Source organism: Podarcis pityusensis, assembly GCF_964106645.2.
Source record: "Podarcis pityusensis genome assembly, chromosome: 4".
NCBI classification, from domain to species: Eukaryota; Metazoa; Chordata; class Lepidosauria; order Squamata; family Lacertidae; genus Podarcis; species Podarcis pityusensis.
Window position 1 is genome coordinate 67219432 of NC_138027.1, and position 19503 is coordinate 67238934.

Here is a 19503-nt window from a genome sequence, read left to right on the forward strand (position 1 = left end):
ACTGTACTGCCCTTCATCTGAGAGTCACAGGTGGTTTACAATATAAAAACACAGAAATAAATAACATAGTAACAAACAAAACAACATCCCTCACTATTTTGTGGCTACTAAATTGTGATAACTCCAAATTTCAAGCAATTTTGAGTCTTTTATTTTTATTTTTGGACAGCTGCATTACTCCACACTGCAGAATTCCATAATGTTTTTGTGCTATTGTTCATGAAGCTATTGTTCATGGCTTGTTTAATGCATGTTATCTAGTAAACATTCACTTAGGTTTGCTCACAATTCAGTACATCCTCCTTGAGAATGAACTATTCAAATTAATTATATTGCTAATTAAAGGGAGAGAGAAAAAAGGACAGACAAATTCCTTTCTGTAAGCTCCTTTTAGGTTAAAAAAATACAGTATGTAATACTGGCATGTGTCTTCTGAATTACATAAAATGTTTATTTTGAACTTAATCTTTGAAAATCTCTTTGGTGGGGAAGACCATCACAATCCAAATGTAGGGTTACCATATGGCTGGAATTTCCCAGAAATATCTGGAATACCGCAACAACTTTTCTGTCCAGATTTTCACTGTTTGAATGGCAACCCTACCAAATGCTAACACAAAATATTATACTTATTTCCTGAGCCAGATTTCCCTTTCCTATACAAAGAATCATGTCTGGTAGGTATACCAGCTTTTCCTAACCTGGTGCTTTTAGACGCAGGACTACAACTCCCATCATCATTTGCCATTGGCCATGCTGATGGAAGTTGTCCAAAACATCTGGAGTGCACCTGACTGAGGAAGGCTGGTGTAAACGGACTCATTTATATCAGTAGAATCTGTGCACACTTCCTGTGCCCCTCTCAATTCAGTCCCCCCCATAGGTGGTTTTCAGAATTGAAAACACAAGTTGTCACCTCCTATCTCCACTAGTGCCAAGTGAAATGTCAAATTCTTCTGAATACTTGTCTGCGGCAAATTGGTGTGAGAAGAACTAATGATAATGGACGGAAAGCGTGTTCTCCTTCATGGAGAGCACGTGTTGCGGTGGGGTCTGCTGAGCCACCCCTCTGTTACCAGACAGGGTCTCTAAAGATGGCCTGGGGCAGTGATTGGTTCACTGGGTTGCTGGGGTAAAAGTTATGTTGCAATTTTGGTGGAAGGGGTAAAATGTTTAAATACTCTGCACGCAGCCTGGAGCTTTCTCTTTGCTGCGTGCAACGGATCACCCGCCCACCCACCCTTGAGTAAGGGGTTGTTGCATTGACCTTGCTATGCCTGTCATGGGGTCGTCTGCCGTTGGGGCAGGGGCCTGGTAGGAATTTTGTCCATCTGGCTGATTGGCTGGGCCATTTGGTTTTTGCCTACTGCGTAGCAAATCGTCACAACTTGTAAGGTTGCGGTTAGGCATTGGTTATAAATTGGTGGAGGAGGGGTTAGGATAGGCTGGGCCTGCCCCTCCATGGTTGCTGCGGAAAGGGAATTCCGTTAAAGGAATCCTGGGGCTTGCCATCTTTTCGTCCAATCCCTGGAATGGGACTAGGGCCGGCAAGCCTTCGGGGAGCATGCGGATGAGAATTGAGGGTCTGTGACTCAGCTCCATTACTCCCCGACTTGTTTTCCTGCACTGTCTTTCGGTGGTGCCCGGAAGTCAGTTCTGTCCCCAGGCGGGGGGACAGATAGTCTTAACCAATGCCTAAACAACCACTCACGGTTTTGTATTTAAATAAAGTTGTGGCCAAAATTATGCCAAAAACCTTAAACAAAAATTAAGTGTGCGTTGTGAGTTATTTGGGGGGTGGCTTGGGGACCTCGACACGCAACCCTCTGCCCCATGTACATGGACAGTGGTACCTTGGTTCTCAAATTTAATCCATTCTGGAAGTTCGTTTGACTCCTGGAACAGTTCAAAAACCAAGGCATGGCTTCTGATTGGCTGCAGGAGCTTCCTGCAGCCAATTGGAAGCTGTGTAAACCATGTTGGTTGTTCGGCTTTCAAAGCACATTCGCAAACCAGAACAGTCACTTCCAGGTTTGTGGCGTTTGGGGGCTGATTTGTTTGACAACCAAGGCGTTTGACAACCAAGGTACCACTGTATTTAAAATCCACTTTGAGTCGTCCCCCCCAAACAAACAATCAACCAGTGTATAAATTTTATGAAATAAACATAACCTCTTGCTGCCATATGAGGAGTTTTACAGGCCTGAGACCACTGTGTTGAAAAAGGATGGAATGGAACTTGACACAGTTGAATGGGCATTGGATCTAATCAGTTGTCATGTGGAAACAACCGCTTTTCAGTGCTATCATCCAGCTGGCATGTGTCTTTAGTGCACAACTGGTAAAGTGGAACACATCTTGTTGACGAAGATCCCCTTTCCATAAAAAGTAACAAACCAAAATCATGGCAGAAAAATAATTGACACTTCACATACATTATACATTTGTACCAGTTCCAAAGATGGTGTAAATCCAACCTGTCATGGCACATCTGGAAAATACGTTTTCCTTATTGCTCTGAAAATAATGTTGGAAGTGCTTTTAATGTAACATAAACTATGGCCTACAGGCAAAGGATTCTTAAGTCTGTCTTCCCAAGAGTAGCAAAACTGTTGGCAGAGGTCTCCTTTTATGCATTTTGGCTGCTTACTCTTATATACAAGGACCCAGGCAGAATCAGGGAAGAATTTGTTGTTTGTGCTTAGCAGGAAAGGGTTAAAAAGTGCTTTGTGTGTGCCTGATTCATGGGGGATTTAAACTGCAGGAAACAGAGCAGTGGTGCAATGTAGATAATTTTAGACTCTGGACTCTGGTGCTATTTGTGTGTGTTGCAGGGAAGTGCTCTTAGGTGTATTACTTCACTTCAGATTGTGGCAAGCCAGCTGTACTATATTGGGGGGGGGGGGGCCTTCCTGCTCTTTCTGCAGAGGGGAGCCATGGACTTCTGCCTGGAAGTCTTGTACTGACAGCACCATTGCAGCAGAATTAATGCTGGCTGGGCCTTCAGCCCTAGCTGCTGTTGTAACCTGTAGCCTAACCACCATCCAGATGCAAAGAAAAGGTGCATGAATGTGCACGCAAGGACTGATGTGATTTAGTACCCGCCGACTAGTTTTCCATACATAGTAGTGATTGGATTGGGTTCCACAGGGTGGATGTTTCTATCTTCCCAATGTGAGAATGGACAATGGCAAATAACTGGAGTGCAGACATGAGTATGATGCGTTGCCTGCCTAAGGTATGAGCAGCTAGAATACAAAACAGGAATACACTGGAACAAGTAGGAGGCAGCTGTTTATTGTGGAAGATGCATACATTTTTGGCCGATGTAATCTGCTGAAAGCATGCAGGTGAATGAGCTGTTGACGGTATGACATTATTAGGACCAAGGGTGCCAAAGTTGATGGAGGGCCAGAGCTAGATTTGGGGTTTATTCCCTAACTGTTGCTTGGTCAAGTTCTGCTGATCGGAGATGCTAATTTTGAAATCAGTAGGGGGATCATTTCACATGGGTGAAAGGCCTGCTTTGAGATATATTCAAGAGTCAAGATTTGATTCTAGTCACACTTATGTAGGAGCAAGCCTCACAGTACACAGTAGGGTTTGCTTGCTGAGTCAACATGTGTAGGATTGTGCCTAACTTGCAAAAAAGGAGAGGTCATTTTTTTCTAGCTCCATATCCTTTGGCCTTCTTAAATAGCACCTCTGCAGTTGGTCAGTAGCTGTTTCAGATTGGGCCTTCTCCCAGATAACACCTAAGAGAATTGTAATGTTTGAGTCTTGAGTATACAGATGCTAACTTGTCAAATTCAATGGGAAAGTAGGATGCTGCCAGGATAAAGATATCCCTATAGCAGCCGCTTGAATTCTGTGAAACGCAGTAAACAGAACTGGGGATGGAAGCATTATAGTTTATATCATATGTCTGGAATTATTACTTTGGCAGGAGTGAGGTGGGCGCAGGTGGCATTCAAATGCCCCATTAGGTGCATGAGCAAATTCATACTTGGCAGTTAGCTGCCCTCTGTCAAACTGCAGTTTAAGGTTTGTGAACACTAAATGCTGCTGTCCATTCATTTCGTGTGTGTTTATCATTTTTGAATACTCAAGTCTGGCTCCCCATGACATTGTGCTTGTTGCCATTTATTTGAATGCTTTAAAAAGACATATAAAAAATTGTTCTGTTGTATTTTACTGGGAATCAAATGTGGGGCACCTGCCAATAAGAGAAAAAAACCCCTTTGGGTACAATCTCTCTCTCTCTCTCTCTCTCTCTCTCTCTCTCTCTCTCTCTCTCTCTCTCTCTCCAACCCCCACTTACAATATTTTTCTTATTTAATCATGGAATGTCCCACTTTTCCTTAGGATGTCCATATTTTCAATGGTGAAAATACGGACATGACCTCAGTGAGGGTATGGCCTTAGTGACTTCCAGGATACACATGACAGGGTCCTTTTTGCATAACCCCAGGGGAAGCCATGCCACATCAAGATTGGGGCCAATGTCACATAACTGTGGAATGGGGCCATGGGTGCAGTCTCACTGCCCCTTTCTTTGAGAGGCCTTTGGTTGCTTGTATGGACCAGACTTAGAATCATAGAATCATAGAGTTGGAAGAGACCACAAGGGCCATCGAGTCCAACCCCCTGCCAAGCAGGAAACACCATCAGAGCACTCCTGACATAAGGTTGTCAAGCCTCTGCTTAAAGACCTCCAAAGAAGGAGACTCCACCACACTCCTTGGCAGCAAATTCCACTGTCGAACAGCTCTTACTGTCAGGAAGTTCTTCCTAATGTTTAGGTGGAATCTTCTTTCTTGTAGTTTGGATCCATTGCTCCGTGTCCACTTCTCTGCAGCAGCAGAAAACAACCTTTCTCCCTCCTCTATGTGACATCCTTTTATATATTTGAACATGGCTATCATATCACCCCTTAACCTCCTCTTCTCCAGGCTAAACATGCCCAGCTCCCTTAGCCGTTCCTCATAAGGCATCGTTTCCAGGCCTTTGACCATTTTGGTTGCCCTCCTCTGGACACGTTCCAGTTTGTCAGTGTCCTTCTTGAACTGTGGTGCCCAGAACTGGACACAGTACTCCAGGTGAGGTCTGACCAGAGCAGAATACAGTGGCACTATTACTTCCCTTGATCTAGATGCCATACTCCTATTGATGCAGCCCAGAATTGCATTGGCTTTTTTAGCTGCCGCGTCACACTGTTGGCTTCTGTCAAGTTTGTGGTCAACCAAGACTCCTAGATCCTTTTCACATGTACTGCTCTCAAGCCAGGTGTCACCCATCTTGTATTTGTGCCTCTCATTTTTTTTGCCCAAGTGCAATACTTTACATTTCTCCCTGTTAAAATTCATCTTGTTTGTTTTGGCCCAGTTCTCTAATCTGTCAAGGTCGTTTTGAAGTGTGATCCTGTCCTCTGGGGTGTTAGCCACCCCTCCCAGTTTGGTGTCATCTGCAAATTTGATCAGGATGCCCTTGAGTCCATCATCCAAGTCGTTTATAAAGATGTTGAATAAGACCGGGCCCAAGACAGAACCCTGTGGCACCCCACTAGTCACTCTTCTCCAGGATGAAGAGGAACCATTGATGAGCACACTTTGGGTTTGGTCAGTCAGCCAGTTACAAATCCACTGAGTGGTAGCATAGTCAAGACCGCATTTTACCAGCTTCTTTACAAGAATATCATGGGGCACTCCTCCTTTCTTGTCTGGTCTGTTTCTCTGAAATAGATTGTATCCCTCCATTATTACATTCCAATCATGGGACTTATCCCACCAGGTTTCAGTGATGCCTATTATGTCAAGAATATCATGGGGCACACTTGACTACTGAGAATTCTAATGGCTCCCTCAAAGACAGCCAGAGGAAGCTAGAGGGGATTGTACAGCTATCTGTTCCATCTCTTCTTTATCTTTTCTTTCATTGGCAGCTGATTGTGGTTGCTCTTCCCAAAAACTCAGAAAAAATAGCCACTAACTGAGAGAGAGATAAGTGTCAACAGCGGAGAAAGGTGGTTAGTGGACCTACGAGAAACATGAATGAATACTGGAGAAAGGTGATCAATGGGTCTACAATCCCTTCCAACTTTCTCCTTGAAGAACCTACATAATTCTCAACAGTCGGAGTCTTGCTCTTCTTCTGAACAGTTTCATGTGATGAGGTGACACGCAGCCAGGGTCTCTGTAAAGGGAAGCTACAGTGGGTTAGGAAGGCATTGCCATCTTCCAACCCTGTTGAGGTCCCAACTAAAAAGGATGCAGAAAGTTATCGTTACAGGGCACAAAGAGACATCCCACAGGGAAGTGTTGCAGAAAATTCTTCTGGTCCAGTTAAGATAAATCAACCTGACAATGTCAGAAGTGAATATCAGATACTTGCTGGTACAAAGGGAGCTGAAAGAAGACATCTCTTTAGGGACAAGAGAGGTAGAAACAAAACAAAAAACAGAATGTCATCTGATACCATAGGACAGCCGACACCAAGTCTGAGGTCGAGTCATGTCAGCTAAAGACAGCTCTGAAATCTGGCTAGGAGGTTTGCTTGAACCACTTTCTTAGGCAATCAGTGAGATTTTGGAAGCAAGCAGGCAGGAGGAGGTTAGATATTGACTGCTGTCTTGTTCTGCAATTAGGAACCTATGAGCTGTGAGTATTGGCAATATGATATTCCAGGGCCCAAGGATTCCCCTAGACTTCCAATATCTTGCCCCCCAACATGTCTGGCCCTACAGGGTTAATTTGCCTCTCCCGTACCCAGTACCTTCCTTATTTCGTGCATTAAGTCAAAACATGAACAAGGAGCAAGTTAGTGTCTAGAAACTCATGCTTTGCGAATGGAGTTTACCTGAACAGAGGTGTAGCTATGTGGAGATTTTCCACAGCTGGTCAGGGAGCTCTGTGAAGAACCTCCTAAGAATTCTCAGCACCATTAACAAACTACAGTTCCCAGGATTCTTTTGGTGGAAGCCATGACTGGTATAAGAGTGCTTTAAAAGTATGTTGCAGATGTGACACCTTATTTTATTGACCCATGTGAAGTGGAGATAAGCAGGAGGGTGGAGCAGGCAATAAAATGAGCATTCTGGGGTTTGCATCTTGGATCAGCCCAGAGCAAATATTAAGGAATGGGAAGTTAGGAGGACAAAGAGATTTCCTTCACCATCCTATATATACACACCAGCATAGTCTTGTCACAGGGCTGGGTGGGATGTTTAAATAGTTAACAAGAAGTACTGTGATTATGTAAGTGTGTTTTAAAATCTTGGAGTGAGCATGAAGTCTCATTCCTAAGGGCATAAACTAACTGCTAACCAAGGAGGAGGGGGAGAAAAAACACACACCATCCCTTGTGGCGAGGTCATTCTATAAATGCCTGCTGCCAAGTCTGTAAAGTGCTCTGGAAGCTTTGGATGAAAAAGAATTCACAAGTATTTGGGGAAGCAGGGAGGGGGGGGGGAAGATGCTGAATGGCCTATTAGGCATCCTATTAGGTCTTTCCTTCCAGTCTCAGAATGTCAGTTGAGTTGTTTACATAGTGCCGCACCAAAATTGTACAGCAAAAAGGAAAAAAGAGATACCCGAGTTTTATCACATGGCCATAGGAGCCAACTCCTAGGGGCTGAGGTCCCCCCCTTGAAATATTTGAGGGGGCCACTTTCCCCACCCCCAAAAAAGTTGATGGGCATTGTCATTCAAATGGTATGCATGTGTCACGTCATGTGATCAATAATTTGGGGTGGGGCTTACCTGTCTTACAATGTTTTATTCAGGTTGGCCCTCAACTGCAACTTATTCGTAACATTTCAAAGGCATTCAAATTTGTAAAAGCATGAGGTAAACAGTTCGACAAGGAGACCTCAGTTGTGGGTTAACATGTAAAGGATCGGGCTGTAGGTCACATATACAACAGAGCAACGAAAGATTCTTATTGAATGCTGCTTGTAGGTAGGCATGTTTCACAGGAAGTCATTAGTGCACTGATTTGATTTGAATGTGCTAACTTATTTCCCATAAAGCTCCTGGAATTTGGGGCAAACAATGAGCACTTCTGGTGGAAGATTAGCACAAGGTACTTAGGAACGGCTGAACTGGAGGTTTAGCCGCCTCAAAGTAATCTCAAGAAATATATAAACTCTGGAATGAAGCTAATTAAAGCCTCCAAAATCCTTAACCCTACCACTTCTGAGAAGGGTTTGGGAAATCTTTAAGATCTTTAGAGATAATTTAGTCTAGGTGCTCAGCTGAAAAGAGCACTGCTGAGAGACCCACTTCTTTGGGAGAATTTACTACAAGAAAAGGGGTGGGTGGGAAAACTGTTTGGATGAAAGAGTATAGGTGTTGGACTGTCCCATATGTTTTCTGACGATGTAGAAGGGAGAGATTCTGCCTCCAATGAGCAGATTCCTTGCTCCATTGTTTTAGGCCTGTTTAACAGCTTAATCGTAGCCTTATGCTCACTTTAAAAACAACACCCAAATGATTAAATGCCTTCACTGACAGCAGTACCCTAAGGTCCCAGGCATGCGTCTTTCCCTTCAAGATCCTTTAACTAGAAGAGCATGCAAAACATGTGCTCTCCTGCTGAGCTAAGGCTCCCTCCTGCCTGAAAGAGGAAGAAGAGGGCAGCCATTGGTTAACCAGTGCCACTTTTCAATGGGAAGGGAATCACAGGCTGTGAGGCCTGATGTGGCCTTCGATATCTCTTTGTATGGCCCTTGGAACTTTTTCTAGGCTACATTTCCTCTCCAGCTACACAGCCCTCTTTACCAGTGGCATCGCAACGGGGGTCGGGGGGGGCAGTGCGCCCCGGGTTCCACATCTGGGAGGGTGACAAGGCGGCACCCCGCGGGGTGCTTGCCCTGCCGCCCTGGCTTGGGCATTGCGGCGGGAGCAGCCATTGTGCCACTGCAGCCGCATTTGGAGGATCCTCCGTTGGCGGCTGCAGCCACAAGCAGAGGATCCCAGTGCTGGTGGCAAGCCACTATGTACAGCACATGTGCGGCGTCACACGCATGTGTCACACATAACGACACCACACATGCACTGTACATAGCAGTTTGCCACCAGTGCCACTCGAGTGCTGTACGGATGGCGGTGGGATCCCTCTGTCACCGCTACAGCCGTGAAAGGAGGATCCTGACACCGCCTGTACGGCGCTGGAGCAGCACCGCCGGCAAACCACTAAGTACAGCGCATGTGTGGCGTCTCTACATACGACGCATGCACTGTATGTAATGACGCCGCACATGCGCTGTACATAGTGGTTTGCCGCTGCTAGAGCACCGTACAGATGGTGGTGGGATCCCTCCATTGCCGCTACAGCTGCGAATGGAGGATCCTCCGTTCGCGGCTGTAGCTGCAAGCAGAGGATCCCGGCACCGTCCATACGGCGCTGGAGCGCTGCTGCCGGCAAACCGCTATGTACAGCGCATGTGCGGCATCACTACGTACAGCGCATGCGTCGTACATAATGACATCACACATGCGCCCTATGTAGCAACAACCCGCCCTGGGTGTCACGACGCCTTCGTTAGCACCTGCTCTTCACGAGCCACATTGACACTGGCTTGCAGTGTCCTCAAGTGTTTTCACCTGGGTGGAACGTATGCTTGAATTCTTGCTTGCTTAGATGGAGGATAGCTAAACTTGACCTTCATTTCTCGACCCTGTCTCTGGCCCTGCCCATCACTGGCAAGTGGGGTTGCTGGGAAGGTCTTCTATCTTAAAAAGAAAAAAGGTTCCCCATCCCTGCCTTAGGATGTCACTTTTAAACCACACCTGGAGCAGCAGTGATACTTGACTTTGCTCTGACTAGCTGAAGAAAAGCTTTCTGAAAGTAATGACAAGGCAGGTCTTTGATCATAATTTGTAATACGCCTTTGTTATGCTGGTCCCTTCCATATACTTTGGCTCTCATCAGCCTCTGGCACGCTTGCACCAGTGTGGCTTTTCTGAGGGAATATGGAAAACTAACAATGCACAAAAAACCCCAATAATACAGATATACTCTTTGGGAAGGACAAAATAAATACAGACACAATAAACAATAGATATACTATATCTTAATAAGCTATTGCTCCGTGGTATTCTTTTTTAAGATTGTACTTACCACAATGAGAAGCAGCTCAGAATTCTGCTTTTGATCAAGCAAGGTAGCCCTAGATTTCCACAATCTCAAAATAAACAGTTATGTGTTTGTGTTATAGACAAATCTCTGAATATAAGACGATTAGGGGCAACCTAATCAGGGATTATTGTTAATAAACTTGAACTAAGCCACACGTGGTTAGGTAGCAAGAAACTGACCCAGTAATATGACAGCTCCCGTGGAAATGAAATCTTAAATACAAAAATAAAATTAAAAATGCACATACCCAGATATACTCTCTCTATTCAAGTGGCATAATCATGCACTGTGATTATGAATAATAAATAACAATAATTATATTTATAAAGCAGCCTGCAAAAACACTATGATGGCACTTGTGATTCAATGAGCTGTTTCATCAAGCAGAGTATGATTAAATGAAAGAACATTTATTTTAAAAGGACATTTTAGAAAACGAAACGGGGAAGGGAAAGGATGAAAAGCATATCTGTACTATTTTATATTTTCCAACCCTGTTGTTTCTTTAGCCACTGATTTGTCCAGGCCACTGGACTTGCCTGTTCTTATATAACCTTTGACCCAGTCACAGAGCTATACATGCCCTCCAATTGTATACATGTCTACTCAGAAGTAAGCAGGCCTACTGAATTCAGGGGGACTAACTTCCAGGTAAGTCTGCATTGGAGAGAACAGAAAATTTACCAGTCTGGGGGTGGGACTAGTGCCATGTTGAATTTTGGGGATGTGTAAAATTTTAGCTGCAAAAGTTGTTTTTGGGTGGCAATACAAAAATGTTCACAAACCTTGCACTCTGCGTACATAGGAGACCATCTCATTTGATTAATGTGCACTAGGGCTTTTTCTGTGGTGATGCCCCAAAAGTGGAAAACTATCTCTCAAGAGATTAGGCTATCACCCTCTCTTTAATTAAACACTGTTAATTGAAAAGATTCATGTTTAAATAAGCTTTTGAGTCTGTTACTGCTTGATGTGTTGATTTTGAGACCTGCAATTTGCGTGTTGTTGTCTTGGCTGCTGTCTCTAGTTTGATCATTTGTGTTGGATCGCAGTTGGTTGTTTTGTGGAGGGGAGAAGTAGGGTACATTTTAAATAAATAAATACACAATTATAGCCGTAGTCACTAGAACTAGGGAGTTGGCTAAAAATATAGGTGCTCTGTAGGTGAATTTACATTTAATTCATGGAAACCCCACTTCTAAGTTGGACCCTCTGCACATAAGAACTTCTGTATAATGTCTTGTTTCACTAGCAGCAGAGGTTTTGGTTTTTAGCACATGTTGCCTATTCAGGCGAGCCAGTTTGTCTCTGGCAATTTTTTCTTTTTTTCTTTCAATATTTGATTTGCAAAGGGTTGAAATAATTATAAAGAATTGTTATGCTCAAGAGACTCTGGACTTACAATACTATAGAACTGCCATTTACTAGAATTTTTAAAGGACATCATTACATAAATATCTAGTGTGGCAGTGACTCTTCTTTTTTCAACTGCCCTTGAAACTTGAGCTTCTATGTAAGCACAGGGCCAGGACTAGCTTTGTCTGAAGATTAGCAGTCAATCAAAGAGCCCCTGCAGATTAAACCTGCATCAAGGTAGACCTGATCTACCTTGGTATTTGGTAGGAAACGGCTCAGTCCATAAATTCAAAGAGGGAAAACAGAAGGATAGCAGCTGGCGAAAAAAGATTACTTTTCTCATTCCGCAGTACATCACATTGTACTGCAGCTCTCAAAGTGAGAACAAATTATGACTAAATGTTCAGTGACTGAGGGATTAGAGAGTTCAATTTAATAAACAGGCAGAAGCCCTGGTAATTCCTAGTGAAAAGAGACTTTAATAACTCGCTTTGGATACATTGATAACAGGAATAGGCGAGCGCTATAATAGAGACCGAGTGAAAAGTGACGGTCATTTTCAAACTTGCTACTTTGCCGAATGATTGAATCTCAATCATTCAAGTCCAATGGGCTCTTGAGTCTGATGGAACAGGGAAGCAGCCATCACTAGGAATAATGTACTTGTATAAATAACTTTTCTTATCTCATGAAAAGTTCCTGTTTGAGAAGCAGTGCTTTAGTCTTCCTTGTTGGGTACAAAACAAATATATATTCTCGTGCACTTAATTATTTTTTTCAAAATGCTTCCAGATAGCTAAGGAAGGAGATGGCTTACATTGTTAACGTAATATGTACAAATGTGGGTCCAGTGGCTTTATTTGTACATTCAAAATTTGGCCTTCATTCAAACCGCACTTGATTAAAGCTTTGAAGCCTTACTACTTTTAAGCATTAAGCAAATGATCTGAATATGTATGTACAGCAGGGCGGGTCCAAGACATGTTACTACCTGAGGTGCAGCAGCAAATGATCTTCAATCTCCCTCAAGAGTCATGCCGTTTTGTATCCAAGGTGGCTGAGACAGAAAATTTCACAATCGAGTATTTGCGCAATCCCTTCCTGACTGTAAAAATACAGCAACAGTAAATTTCATAGCTAATGATATGCTCCCCTTTCATGATACCGCAAATCAGCTGCCTGAGGCAGTTGCCTCCCTCTGCCTAATGGTAGGGCCAGCTCTGTCTCACAGCAAACCTGTTCTGTGCCATATATTGGGTGAAGGTTTGGGTACCATTTCCAAAATCTTAGTCTTAAAGTATTTAAACGCAGGCAGCAGAAAAATAAAATCCTCTTGTTTTTAAAATTAAGGACTTAAAAACCAAAACTCATTTGTCTAGAAATGACGGGGAAGGGTCAGAGCATCTTCTATGCATGCAGAAGATTCCAGGTTCAGTTGTTGGCTGGGAGAGAATTCTGCCTGGAATCCTGGAGGGCTGCTGGCGGCCACTGCAAATGATACTGCGCTTGGTGGGCCAATGGTCTGACTCAATATAAGGCAGCTTCTTATGCTCCTATTCAATTATTCTTTCTAGCTATACATACGTTCAAGAAAATGGTTTGCACGATGTGCTGTGGAAACAGGAGGTTCAATAGCCTGCAGTCCTTTCCCCCCCAATTATGCCAGGTTAAGATTGCATATGATTTGGCCTATGCACTTTGGACTTTGTGCTCGTAGGCATAGCTGATATGTCAGTTCTAATGTGCAGAGGAGTGCCAGGTTGCTAGGCTGGTATGAGCAGAGGTGAGGCAGGCTTGGCACCAGAACAGAATTGTCTCCCCTGCCCCATACTGTACTCTTACTTGCATATGAATAGGGTTAGTGTAGATCTGTGTTGCATAATTTACATATTATGCAAACTGTTTCCTAATGATGCACACCTTCTTCTGGTTTTGTTTGGGAAATGTACTAGTTAGAGGTTTTTGAATGTCTTAACGAGATAACACATCTGGATGCAAATCAGTAGCGCACAAGGCTTCAGCATGCAGCTGAGCACAGACTTAGGCTGGGAGTGTGTTTGTGAAGGCAACTGAAACTCTGAGCTTCCCTACAATCTGAGGTGGGCTTGTTATGGGGTTCAGAGTTCAGTTTCCTCAGAATGAAGGTCAGCAGAGACTGGGGAGGTGGGGGAAGCCCTCTGAACACTGAGGGTGCCTGGCCTCTTCAAATAACAACAAAAAACTACTGGCCCCTAGGACCTCTAAAAACTATCTGTAATTGCAAGTAAAGTCTTGTAAGAGATAACCTCACAGTAATAACATTCTTTCGTATCCCTGTCTCATCCCTTCCGTCGCCCATGCCTACTAGTGCTATGTGCTACATCTTGTGACTTCAATTTGCTCTGATTTCTGAGTTGTTGTTTCTTCCATCTCTGTCAGGAATGCTTCTAACAATAATAAGCCCCTGACAGTTTGCACTACTGCTAAGTAACTTCACTTCGCATACCTCAGCTACTTAAAGCTAACAAGCCATGCGTGTTTCTCTCTGCCAAAATTCCTCCACAACATTACAAAACTATTTCCAGTATCCTTCAAAGCTTTAGGAGGCAGGGTGTGTTTCTGTGTGCCCAATGAGCTGATGGCGGGCATTCGGGCCCTGGTCAAATTGCCACCTTTGGAACTTTAAATAAAACTACCAGATGCTAATTCTTGCCTTTTAGTTGTGTGGTTTTTAATTGTTCCCTTTTGTTTTGCATGAAACTCTATGGGTATCGCTGTGCTTGCATTTTCACAGGCAAGTCAGTGCAGCTGTGAACTAGTGTATAATTGCATCTTTAAAAATAAAATTCCAATGTTTTTGAAACAAATTCAACAAACCTGCCTTCCCCTACCAGAATTATGGGGGAAGTTAGGAGGGCCATTAATGAAATCCACAGTCAAATCGTACCATTTTAAAAATAGTAGGTAAAAGGGGACTGTTGTAAAAGCTAAGGGGGCTTCCCTGCCCCTATAATTCAAGCCCTGTCTTGTCTGCCACATTCAGAATCCTCCGTGGAAATCACAATTCGAAAAATGAATTGCTTGTGTCTGTTGCATTGCTTGAGAACTTCAATGTAACTCAAGTTGAAAAGTTTTGCTGGGTTCTTTCATAATAAAATATGTCGTGAAACATTAAAGCAGGGTTTGTTTAATTGTGTGTCGTTTCTTGCGTATTTGGTCCTTTAGGCATTATAAACAGCAAAAGCCTGTCTCTTCCTTTCTCTCTACAGACACTTGGAACGTTTCTCTTTGCAAAACGAGCGCTCCCTTTCCATAAAAAATGAAAGCCTTGCAACCAGCACCAGGGCACTCAAATATCATTGGAGAATTGAAACCTGTCACACTGCATTCCATAATTTTCCAGCATCACAGGAATGATTCACCCTGATTGAGACTGCAGGCAAGTGACAAAATACTGCTGTATTAGCCAAATAATAAAAAAAAGCAATTTTTGCTTGTTTTGTCTCATTTTTAATCCATCCTATAAGGAAAAGCACATGGAGATCGTGAACCTGCATAAAAGCACAAATGACTAATGCAAAATCAACACTTTAAATCTCTTTGAGTTGTATCCAATTGTGCTTTTGCTAAAGCAAGTCAGGGCAACTGATTTTTGCAGACTGACCCCACACTTTGTTCTGGGGCCTCTTTCTCTGCCTTCTAAAAAAAGGAACTCAGAAAACCACGCTAAAATGAGTTGGGTGGGCTGCTGTCGAATGTCATATTGTCAAAAGTACCTTCTCTTGAATAGCTGAAGGTAGGAGATCCAAATGTCAGGCTGAGCATCAGAGACCTCTCACATCCGCATTTAAGGCCACAAAAAAGCATTTAACAGCTTTGTGCAAAGGTCTCCCAAGTTTAGCCTTCACTATTTGCAGGCACGGGGAAATTCTAAAGTTTCTGCTACGTATTTAGCCTTTCCTGCAAATTCCAAGAGCGAGCATTGCACCTGATCCACAGCTAGCACCTTGTCGAACAAGAATAGCAAAGGAGATACAGTCCAGTATGCTCCTGAGATAATTACCTTCTTTTTCATATCCTCTGTCAGTCAAGCTGTACAATCCTTTAAACACCCACACTAAAAAATATTTCAAAAGGCTTTACCTGACGTCTGCAAAAGCAGAAACACTTGAAAACTTAATGCCGCTTGATAAAAGCTGGCTGTGCTGATTGATTTAAATCAGAAACACAGGATCTGGCTATTGGGTACAGAAACTGTGGAACAGTAAAATCAAATTCCCACCCATTTCTGTACAATGGAATGCAAGGGAATTTCACATACCTACTAAATATTTCATTGATTTTTAGGGGCCATCTCCAAGATCTTAAGTTTGATTTACTGCACACTGCTTTCTTGAATATACTTTTGCATCCAAACTGCTAATAGTTAGGACTTAACAAAGTTATTAGTGGAAAAAAAAAATTGAGCATCATTGCTACTGTTGCTATTAGTAGTTTGGGGCAGAATAGTCTCCTTAAAAGATGGAGGAAAAGAAATGCATTGAATCTCTTGTTATTTTGAGAACACAAGTGGAGCAGGAGCGGTTTCCAGTGGAGTGGCCCATTAAAAGCATACAGTTAAGCAATATTCAGCTGAATGTGCAAACTGCAATCTTATCGAGCTGGAGAGGACATAAAATGTGGGTGTTTGCAAAGTGATCATGATGTTGTAGACACTGAATGATCAACAGTGAACTTGCTATTTGGAGATAAATGACTGGATGTGGTTCAGAGGATGATTGCTGCGGTTACTACTAGCTGGTTTATTTTTGGGATGGAAATCAGCTGTTTGCGTGTCGAGACCCCGAGACTACCCTCTTGTTGATGAATAAGACACAAGGACACAGATATTAGGTTAATGTTATTGGGCAAATTTAGGCCACAACTTTGTTGGTTACAGAATGTGAGCAGTATTGGCTTAGGCATTGGAATTGACCAGACTATATCTGACTCCTGCCCGTCATGCAGGGAGTCCTGTAAGGGTCAACCACTGGTAGGGGGAGCCCTGTCGATGCAAACCAATTTTAGCTCCCTCTGGGTTCCTGACGGGTTCGTGGCATGGCCCTAGCCCAGCTCCGGACTTCAGACAAGATCCACACCCCCGGATTCCTTTAACGGAATACCCTTAAGCTTGGAGGGGCAGGTGATGGCCACACCTCCCCTCCCCCATCATAAGATCAACCAATGCCGAACTGCCAAACCTTACAAAGTTGTGATGATTGCTACGAGGTAGGTGAAAACCAAATGGCCCAAACCAATTTGCCAAGTGGAAGAATTCCTACCAGGCCCCTCAATGGCAACCAACCGAGGTCCATAGCAAGGCCAAATTTGAAACCTGAGAATAGGGAGGGAGGGCGGGGGATCAAGGAAGTGAGCCAAGAGGAAGCTCTCCAGCTCACGCCTCAGTTTAAATGGGGCCCGGCCACACCCCCCCCCCCAGCCAGCAGATTTGCTGGCAGGCGAATGATATTTGCTGGGAACCTCTGGGGGATGCAGGACTTCGTCCCCCGCCCCTGGAGGGGAGTGGGTGGCCACGTGGTCCACCACAACTCCTCCCCCACTGGGAAGAGAAGTGGATTTGTAGTATGTTCTGATATCTTTTAGGCACTTACGTCAATATAGCAGGTGGCCATCTCTGGAGAAATGTACAATTTCTTTGATGAGGCTGGTTGTTTAAGCGGGGCTGAGAAGCTTTGATACTGCAGACTTCCATCAACCCCAGCCAGCAAAGCCAGAAGTCAGAGAAGGTAATAGACATGGCTAACTTCGGTAGATTAATTTCAGTGGGTCTACTCTGAGTAGGATTTAGTTGAAGACAACCCACAGTCATGGCTCATTGTTATGCTTCTCAAGGAAGCAGGCATGACAAAACAAAGAGTAGGAGCTTTTGCCTCAATGCCAGGCTCTCTTGGCATTGAGGAAAAGACCCGATTGCCATCTTATTCTTCTGTTGCTCATTGTTTGCATGCAAAACAGCTAGAACAAAAAGCATATGCCAATGTCTAAAGCAAGGAACCTGTGGCTTTCCAGATGTTTTTGGAATGGAAATCCCATCGTCCCTGGCCACTGGCTGGGTCTGATTGGAGCTGGGAGTCCAGCCACATCTGAAGAGCCATAGGTCCATCCCTGGAATAAACAATTCCTCAAATATGCATTTTAGTGACAGAACTTGCTGCCAGCTTTCAGATTCGTATTAAGTCTGCCTAGGGCATTGTGGTTCAACCTTTCCAGTACTATGCCTACCCAAAGCAGTAGCAGGTTGTTAAGACAGCAAGCTTTTGCCTGGCATCGTATTCAATAATCAAGTTTTTCCTGTTTGAGCAACATTTTTGGTCATGGCATCAGTTGGAGTACCTGTCAAATAATTGGTTGTACAGGAAACAAAAGCGTAGGAGGTGGCAATTGCTCCTGGTACTTGTGTTTGAACTCCATGGTAGTGATCAGTCACTACTTCACCCTGCAGGACTCTCCTAATGAATTAAGAGTGAGCTTGTCATTTCTATTCAGACAGACAATGAACTGCATACAAAGGGGGAAGAACCACCCATCACCTCGCTCTTTGTTTTATTGTTTTGCAGACCCTCTGCATGATCTGGTAAGTTTTACACAACTGATGCTGTTTGCAGTAATTTGTTTTTTCTTGGAGCAATTTGTCAATAGCACTATCGCTAGCAAGAAGCCCTGACATTCTGTTTTGAGCTCTTTTTTGGTGTTCCTGCCAGGGAAATGACACTCACAATTTCTTGCTTTCCTCCTCAGGATTTGTAGAACAGGTGTTTGAGCTTTTCTTCAAGCTGTTATTACTTGGAAGTGATTTTCTCCTCCTCCTAAAGTAAGCTGTTGGTGTTGTGGGGCCACGGACAACTTATTTCTATATTGAGCATTTTTCATTAGTGTTCCTCGTAGTTAAGAAAGCATTTACGGTATTTACATATTTTATTAGCTGGTTGACCTCTGCCTGGCTTTCCAGAGATTAGGCTCTGTAGAGGAGAGGATAACTTTGAGAACTTGTCTTAAGAGGGGGGTAGAGGTAGGAAGTCTGGAGCATTTCATTGTCCCATTAGCTCATGAGTGTCTGAAACAGGAGCTCCAGTAGAAAAGGTGGGGAGAGTGAAGAGGATGAATACTTGAAGCCATTTCGGAGTATCCAGAGAACAAAAGGTTTCTCTACTGGTTGAGAGTTTGGGCCACTAGTAAATCCTCCATCCAAATCTGTAGTATGGCATTTGGGCATGCAAGTGGAGGACTGAAAGCCCACCCCCACTGTAAACAGTGTGCGTCTCTGGTCAGAAGGGTCAGCGATAGCAGTAGCAGCTAGCATATACATGTTTTAGCAAGAATTGGCGCTGACCAATGTTTGGCTCTTTCAGGTAGAAACCCAATGCTGGTAGTGGAAGTTTACCTATTATTATGCTAATTCATGTATTCTATTTGCAGCTGCTTCTTCCCAGTCAGTGCCAGGCCCCAGAACTAAGGAGGGAAAGGCAATACTTTATTTTAAAGGAAAGATGCTAGCGCACCCAAACCCAACACAACTAAGAAGGAAATGCTAAAAATGAACAAATTTACAGCTGATTAAAGTGCTTTGTTGATGGGCAAGAGAGGGAAGGAACTAAAGTCACATGAGCTGTATGCTCTGGACTAGAGTTCATCAGCTCTCTGTGTAAACCAAATAATGAGATGATTGGGGTGATTTTGGTTGCACGCTCACATTCCTGAGTTTGAACATGCTTCTGAGTCATTCTGTGGCCTGTTTTTACAGGAAGTTAAAAGCACAACCTGCCCTCCTTATACTTTCTGAGAAAGAAATTTCAGAGTTCAAGAGGGGGAGGGTTAATGAAGTTGTTTTGGCTGAGAGTAGAGCATAAGTACCTTCTTTCCATGAAAATTAAAAACCAGAGCATGCTTGCCTTCACAGAGGGTACTTCCAGAAAATGGGTAGCAGTGGCAAGGAAAAGGTAAGATTGCCTAGATGCTTGACCTAATATTTGT

General features: G+C 43.6%; 1 long non-coding RNA gene across 1 annotated transcript in view; it reads left to right on the forward strand.

Annotated features, from left to right (window-relative positions):
• Nucleotides 1-19503, forward strand: part of LOC308474876 — a 72031-nt gene that overhangs the window by 50604 nt on the left and 1924 nt on the right. Inside the window, exons 13-16 of the long non-coding RNA XR_013984985.1 lie at nt 14742-14915; nt 18023-18106; nt 18271-18343; nt 19430-19469. This is a non-coding gene — a long non-coding RNA (uncharacterized lncRNA). The remainder of the gene's footprint in view (nt 1-14741; nt 14916-18022; nt 18107-18270; nt 18344-19429; nt 19470-19503) is intronic.